Genomic DNA, 8,581 nt, shown 5'->3' with positions numbered 1-8,581 from the left:
CACAGGATGTGCAGAGAACATGAACTTTATTAACTTTAATACTCTAAAAATCTACACTACGGGGGACTATGGGGTAACAATCTTTTGGCTAACTTGAACATGTCGAACAGGAACACTTAGGGGAAGGTGGAAAAGGTGGTGGGGGTTGCTACAGGTAAGGATGGGGGGTCCCTAAAGCCTACGATTGGGAATGTCGCCGTGCCCGGGCTGGCATGGGTCACACATTCCCTGCTGTGCTCTGCACGCGGTGCTGGAGCTGGAGGTCAGCGCTGGGGCAAGATTTAGGATCTCCTCCTGCTCCTCCTGCGGCTGGCCCCCTGTGCTGCTCTGCTGTTCTGGGCCCTCTGCTGGGAGCAGCGTTGCAGGCACTGCTGCAGCAGGGTGTGGTTGTTCCTCAGCAGCTGGATCAGCTCTGTGGGACAGCCTTGTCCTGGGCTGCTGCTGCAGGGCCTCTGGCGCCAATTCTTCAAGGCAAAGCACAGGGATCCCGATGGAAGGGGCAGAGGGGCAGAGCAGGGCCCCTCTCTGGGCTGCCTTTGGGCTCTGAGCAAGAGAGCCAGGCCTGGCCAGGCTGCAGCAAGCAGAGCTCTGGCTGCCTCTGCCTGGGGCTGTCCCTGAGCTCAGCCCTGGCCTGATTCCCAGCCAGAGGCTCAGCTCCACTCTGCCTGACCCCCCATCCCTCACCCTTCTCCAGCGTCTCCAGCGTCTCCATGCCTCTGTAGCGATGCCATGCCAGGACAGTGCCTGTGATCAGCAGCTGCACCAGCAGGCATGTCCAGAACAGCCATGATATGTTAATGCACGAGGCGGTCGGCTCAGGGTCCCTGTTCTGCAGCTCCAGCTCCTCGAGATACAGGCCCGTGCCTGGCCCAGGATGGCTGGATGGGTCGGGACGATGGCCCAGGAGCAGCAGCAGGTAAAAGTGCAGGATCCAGGGGACCGGGTCGGCCATGGTGCTCAGTGGAAGCGCCACCACCACACACGCTCTGGACGTCTGTCCTCGCCGAGGTCAGCCCAGGCTGTGGGGCACAGCGGTGGCTGGGGACAGTTGCCAGGCACCATGCTGCCCCAGAGGCTGTGATGTCACAGAATCCAAGCACTGGCTTGGAAGAGTTCTGGGAGATCAACTCCAGCCTGTGATCCATGGTTACCACGGCAAGCAGATCTGAGCCTGGAGTGCTATGGCCAGGCTTACCTTGAACACCTACTGCAACGGTGACTGCACCAGTGCCCCCTGGGGCACACCATTCCCATATCTCATGCCCCTTTCTGGGCAGCAGTTCTTCCTAATGTCCAGTGTACACCTCTCTTGGCACAGCTTCAAACCCTTTCTTGTCTTTGCCCATCTATGAGATGGCTGGCACTGCCTTGTTGTTGTTGCAGTATGTTTCAGTAAAATAGAAATATAAAATTAGTAGTAGTTTTGCTAAGGGCTGATCAAGTAGCTTCGGCCCTGAGTTGGCAAGAGTGAGGGGTATTCAGTTAAGTAAATTTGTGTGTTTACCGAAGTAGAACTTGCTGAAACAGTAAAAATGTTACTCTCTTAAATAGTGCATTGTTTATCTACATGATGTATGTGACTTGTTGCGGGGGTGCGGAGCCGCTCGTGGAGGAATAGCGAGGGGATCAGCCAGCCAATCAATGTGATTGATAAAGCATAATCCAACTTTATTGGGAGCATCAGACAGTTTTATAGCCCAACATAGCATAAATCAGCATTATTCATATTAGTACAATCTTATTGGTTTTTACTATGTACGCCTTCTCATATTATTGGTTATTGCAAGAGTGAGATAATCACGCCTACTGAATTTCTAGCCAAAAAGCATACGTGCTATTCAGGTGCTCCTACTTCCCTTATTCTTATTGCTATATAGTATCCATCCCAGGGTTTTACCTCGCTTGCTATGTGCTTCCCTGGAAGTTAAGGCCTTGAGTGAACAATGGGCATATGTATTACTTATCGACTAACTCTGCAAATTATGCTAGCTGCATTGCTTTTGCAAAAGTCTCTTAAAAGCAAACACTGCTGCTCAGCAAAATCTGCTTAAGAGCAAGGCCTAGCTACTACTTAGCAGGAGTTGCTCTCCTGCAACAAGGCCTCAGCCGAGCCATGTCCACAGTTGTGTCCATGGCTTTCTAACCAATTCTCAACAAATGAACACTAAACAATGGATTTCTCTGGCTTCAGACTCTATAACTATTGGAAAAAAACGAGTAAAACTCACATATCAGGGAATGATTGCATCTGCACATCCCGTCGACCTGTAGATGTTGCAATTTCTGTCACACTTTTTGGGAAGAATCAAGCAGTGCCTTGACTCTCTAATGCTAAAGACATCAAGTAAAAAGCAGGATCTGGAGGGGGAACATGTCAATCATCCAACAGCTGCTCTGGAAGAGCATCAGTTCCTGGAAGCCAGGAGACGAGCTTTAGAAATGCCATGAGGCGGCGTTTTAGAGACCGCATGGCAAATGCCGCATGGTCTCTAACTTTGTTCATTAATAAAATCACTTTTACAGGACTCCTCTGTCTCCTTTGGGCACACAAACCTCTGGCCATGTGAATTTTCCCGCACAGTGCCAGGGCCTCTCTCAAACATCCCTTGCCCGGCTCAGACTCCTGCCGGGGCTGCAGGAGGCTCCCGGCTCCACCCCGCACTCACTCTCAGCTCCCACCGCCCTCAGCTCCTGCTCACCTCGAGCTCCCGGCAGTTCAGGGCAGCAGCGGCTCCTTGGCCCGATGCCCGGGCCAGGCCCAGAGCGGGAGCCGCTCCTCAGACGAGGGTTCCGAGCAATGGCGGAGATCAGGAAAGGAACGGGAGTCCATGAGGTGCACAGAGCCCGCCCCTCACAGCGATTGGCTGATTCTGCCGTCACTCCTCCTCCTCGCGTGCTGATTGAGCAAAACCGGGACAAGCCCGGCCCCGGTCGGGACCGCCGTCAGGACGCTCCTGCCGCAGCAAAGGCGCCATTTCTAGAGCGCCTGTGGGGCTCGGGAGTGGTGACAGCGGCTGGAGCCCGTGAGGCGGCGGCGGAGCTCGGAGGCAGCCCCAGTGCCCTGGGAGCCGTGTTCGGTTCCTCGGTGGCTCGGAGCTCGCTGCGGGCAGAGGGTGCGGCCGGGGGCTCCAGTAGGTTCATTGTGCCGTGCCCGGCCCGCGTTCCCCCCGGGCTGAGGGCGCTGCGGGAGCGGCTGCCCGTGGTCTCCTTCCCGCCACGGCCTCGGGGGTAGCACAGAGGTGGCGGTACCGTCCCCGGGATGCTGCGCTGGGGCCTCCTCCGAGTTTCGCCGCCGCCTCACCGGGCTCCGGCCGCTGCCGCTGTCTCGGGCCCTCACAGACGCTACAGCAATGGCGCCTTTGCTGCACCAGGGGTGCCCTGGGGACAGCACCAGCCCCTGGCTTGTCCCAATCAATTGGGTCTGCCCAATCAGCGCAGACAACTCAGAGTGACAGCACAATCAGCCAATCGCAGCGAGGGGCGGGCTCTGTGCACCTCATGGACTTGAGCTCGACCGCGAACAGCCCTGGAAATGGGGAAAAAAACGGGAATGGGGAAATTGTAAAAATGGATAAAAATAACCGAATGGGGAACAGCCCTGGAAATGGGGAAAAAACGGGAATTGGGGAAATGACAAAAAATGGTAAAAAATAACCGAGCGGAGAAGAGACTTGAAAAATGACAAAATCGGGAAAATTGCAAAAAATGGTAAAAATGAAATATGGCAAAAATGGGAAAACTGTAAAAAATGATAAAAATTGGAAAATTGGAAAAATGGTAAAAGATTATAAAAATGGGAATATTGCAAAAAATGATAAAAATGGGAAAAATTTTTAAAATGGCAAAAATGGGGAATTGGGGGAAAAATATAAAAAATTGTAAATGGGGAATTGGGGAAAAAATGATAAAAAATGAGAAAATTGTAAAAAATTATAAAAATGGGAAAATTGTAAAAATGATAAAAATTCTGAAATTGCAAAAAAATGATAAAAATGGGGAAATTGTAAAGAATTTATGAAAATGAGAAAATTTAAAAAATTATAAAAATGGGAAAATTGAAAAAAATTTTAAAAATGGGAACATTGTAAAATACTGTAAACTAGGAATTGGGGAAAATGATAAAATATTATTAAATATTATAAATATTATACATTGGGGAAGCGATAAAAAATGATAAACTGGGAATTGGAGAAAATTTATAAAAAAATTATAAATTGGGAAAATTATAAAAAATTATAAACCAGGAATTGAGGGAAAAAAAATTTAAAATAATGTATTTTGGGTGACTTCAGGTGATTTTGGCTGGTTTTGGGCTGGTTTTGGCAGTTTTTTGGGTGGTTTTGGGCTGATTTTGGGGTATTTGGGGTGGTTTTGGCTGGTTTTGGGTGTTTTTGGTCATTTTTGGGGTGATTTTGGCCGTTTTGGGGTGTTTTGTCACCTTTTGGCAGCCCCGGGGTGAGGCTCAGCAGGGTCATTTTGGGGTGATTTTTGGCTGTTTTGGGGGTAATTTTGGCAGGGTTTTGGCTGTTTTTGCTGGTTTTTGGCTGTTTTTTGCTAGTTTTGGGGTGGTTTGGGGTGTTTTTGTCACCTTTTGGCAGCCCCGGGCTGAGGCTCAGCAGGGTCAGCAGATTCTCGATGTCGCTGCCGATGCTGCGAGCAATGCCCGGGTACTGGGGGGACCCAAAATCACACCCCAGACCCCAAAATTACCCCAAAATCACACCAAAATCACACCAAAATCACACCCCAAACCCCAAAATTACCCCAAAATCACACCCCAAACCCCAAAATCACACCCTAGACCCCAAAATCACACACCAGACCCCAAAATTACCCCATAGAACCCAAAATTACCCCAAAATCACCCCAAAATCACACCCCAAACCCCAAAATTACCCCACAGACCCCAAAATTACACCATAGACCCCAGAATTATCCCAGAGATTCCAAAATTACTCCACAGACCCCAAAATTCTGCAACAATTCCAAAATCCCAGTCTGAATTCCCCAAATTCCAATCCAATCCTCAAAAAATCCCAGCAAAAATTCCTAAAAATTCCAGCACAAATTCCCAAAATTACCACACAGACCCCAAAATTCTGCAACAATTCCCAAAAGTCCAACTCAAATTGCAAACTCCCAGCTTGAATTCCCAAAATTCTGCCCCAATTCCAAAAAATCCCAGCACAAATTCCCAAAATTCTGCCCCAGTCCCCAAACTCCCATCCCAAATCCCAAAATTTCCAGACATATCCCCACAAAATCCCCCAATTCCTGTTTTCCCCAAAATTCCTATTCCATTTTTCCGAAATTCGCCCCAAATCCCCATTTTCCCCAAAAAGTCCCATTTCCCCCCCAAATTCCCTCCAAATTCCCAATTTCCTGGGTTTTTTTTTCCAAAATTCCCATTTCACCCCCCCATTTTATCCCCCAATATTTCCCCCCAAATTCCCCCAATTTCCCAAATTCCTGGGGGTTTTTTTCCAAAATTCCCATTTTTCTCCCAAATTTCCATTTCCCCCAAAAAATCTTCATTCTTTCTCCCAAATTCCCCCCATTTACTGGGGTTTTTTTCCCAAAAATTCCCATTTCCCCTTTCTATTTTCCCCTCCAAATTATCATTTTCCCTCCAAAATTCCCCTTTCTCTCCCCCCAAATCTCCATTCTCCCCACAAAATTCCCATTTTCCTCCCATTTTTCCCCCAAAATTCCCCTAATTTCCCATTTTTCTGAGTTTTTTTTTCAAAATTCAATTTTCCCCCAATTCCCCCCCCCCCAAATTCCCATTTTTACCCCAAATTCCCCCAATTTGCTGAATTCCTGGGGCTTTTTTTCCCTAAATTCCCATTTTTCCACTCAAAACTCCCATTCTCCCCCCAAATGTCCGTTCCCAATTTTACCCTCCAAATTCCCATTTTCCCCCAAATTCCCCCAATTTCCCAAATTCCTGTGGTTTTTCCCCAAAATTCCCATTTTCCCCCCATAATTCCCATTTTCCCCCAAAATTCCCACTTCCCCCCCACATTCTCCCAATTTCCTGGTTTTTTACCAAAATTTTCATTTTCCCCTCATTTTCCCCTCAAAGGTCCCCCAAATTCCTGAGGCTTTTTCCCCAAAAATTCCCATTTTTCCCCCCAAAATTCCAATTTTTCCCCCAAAAGTCCCATTTCCCCCCCCAATTCTCCATTTCCCTCCCCAAATCCCCCCATCCCCGTCACTATTATCCCTATTCTCATTTTTGTTTTCACTTTTATTTTTATTTTCTATTTTATTTTTATTTCTATTTCTTCCATTCCCACCTGCACCTTTAGCGCCCCCTGGCGGCCGTCGCGGAGCCGCGCGCGGTGAACCTGCCCCGGGGAAATCCTGGAATTTCAGGAGCTGCTCCCGCTAGCCCGGGCCCAGAACCTCCTCCAGCACAGCCTGGGGATGCCAAAAATATCCAAAATTACCGAAATTCCAAAAAACACCCGGTGAAAATCCAATAAATTATCATAAAATCACATTAAAATCTGTAAAATCCTATAAAAATCCCATAGAATCCGGGAATTTCTGGAGCTGGTCCCAAATCCTGATCCAATTCCTGCTCCAGCACAGCCAGGGGATCCCAAAAATTCCCAAAATTATTAAAATATCCCAGAATTCCAAAAAAAGCCAGGTGAAAATCCCAAAAAGTAACATAAAGTCACATTAAAAATGATAAAATACTATAAAATATCAAAAAATCACATTAAAAACCATAAAAATCCCATAGAATCCTGGAATTCCTGGAGCTGGTCCCAAATCGCAGCTCAGCTTCTCCTCCAGCACAGCCTGGGGATCCCAAAAATTCCCCAAATTATGGAAATTAAAAAAAAACTCGGTGAAAATCCACATTACATCCTATAGAATCCTATAAAAGCCCCATAGAATCCTGGAATTCCAGGAGCTGGTCCCAAATCCTGACACAGGATAAAAACCCCAATCCCCTACCCGGGTCTGCCAGCCCGGCATGGGCTCTGCGCTCTGCCGGAGCCGCACCAGGATCTGCTGCAGCTGTGGGGTCAGAACCGACGAGTTTGTGCGGGACTGTGGGGTTATGGGATTGTGGGATTGTGGGGTTATGGGATTGTGCGGTTATGGGATTGTGCAGTTATGGGGTGATGGGATTATGGGATTGTGGGGTTATGGGGTTACGGGATTCTGGGGTTATGGAGTTTATGGCATTTGGTGGTTTATGGGGTTATGGGATGTTCTTGGTGTATTTTGGGATATTTTGGGGGTGTTTTGTGGTGATTTTGAGGCGTTTCTGGGATATTTTTTGGGTGGTTTTGGGGTGATTGTGGGATCGTTTTGGGATATTTTTGGGTGGTTCTGGTATAAATTTGGGATGTTTTGGGGTGTTTGTAGGGTGATTTTGAGAAATGTATTGGGGTGTTTATGGGATATTTTTGGGGTGATTTTGGGTTGTTTATGGCATGTTTTTTGGGTTGTTTATGGGATATTTTGGGGTGATTTGGGGATGCTTTTTGGATTTTTTTTTTAGTGTTTTTGGGATATTTTTGTGATATTTTTGGGGTGATTTTTGGGGTTATTTTGGGATGGTTTTTGGGTTATTTTAGGGTGTTTTGGGGGTGATTTGGGTGTTTTTGGTGTCCCACCTGCCATGCTCAGCAGCTGTCCCAGTTTGGGATATTTCTGTGATATTTTTGCGATATTTCTGTGATGTTTTTGTGATGTTTATGGGATATTTCTGGGATATTTTGGGGTGGTTTTGGGATGTTTTTGGGATGTTTTTGGAGTGTTTTAAGGTGTTTTGGGTCCCTCCTGCCATGCTCAGCACCTGTCCCAGTTTGGGATATTTTTGGGGTGTTTTTGTGATATTTCTGGGATATTTTTGGGATGTTTCTGTGATGGTTTTGGGATGGTTTTTGGGTTATTTTGGGATATTTTTGGGGTGTTTTGGGGTGTTTTGGGTCCCTCCTGCCATGCTCAGCAGCTGTTCCAGTTTGGGATATTTCTGTGGTATTTGTATGATATTTCTGTGATATTTCTGTGATATTTCTGTGATATTTTTGTGATGTTTAAGGGATATTTCTGTGACCTTTTTGGGATGGTTTTTGGGTTATTTTGGGATATTTTTGGGTTTATTTTGGGGTGATTTTGGGGTGTTTTGGGGTCCCTCCTGCCATGCTCAGCAGCTGTTCCAGTTTGGGATATTTCTGTGGTATTTGTATGATATTTCTGTGATATTTCTGTGATATTTCTGTGATATTTTTTGTGATGTTTATGGTTTATTTCTGTGATGGTTTTGGGATGGTTTTTGGGTTATTTTGGGATATTTTTGGGTTTATTTTGGGGTGATTTTGGGGTGTTTTGGGGTCCCACCTGCCATGCTCAGCAGCTGTCCCAGTTTCAGCGCTGCCCCCCTGGCCCGGCTCAGCGCGGCACCAAACGCTCGGCAGCGGCTGCTGACAGCAGGGGGGAGCCTGGGGGACAAACTGGGGAGGGGGAGACAAAACTGGGGAGGGGGATCCTGAAAATGGGGAGAGGGAGACAGATTGGGGAGGGGAGACACAAATTGGGGAGGGGGAGACACAAA

The sequence above is a fragment of the Erithacus rubecula genome (genome assembly GCF_903797595.1).
Source record: "Erithacus rubecula genome assembly, contig: scaffold_849_arrow_ctg1, whole genome shotgun sequence".
Classification (NCBI taxonomy): domain Eukaryota; kingdom Metazoa; phylum Chordata; class Aves; order Passeriformes; family Muscicapidae; genus Erithacus; species Erithacus rubecula.
Note: the sequence above shows the minus strand (reverse complement) of the source record.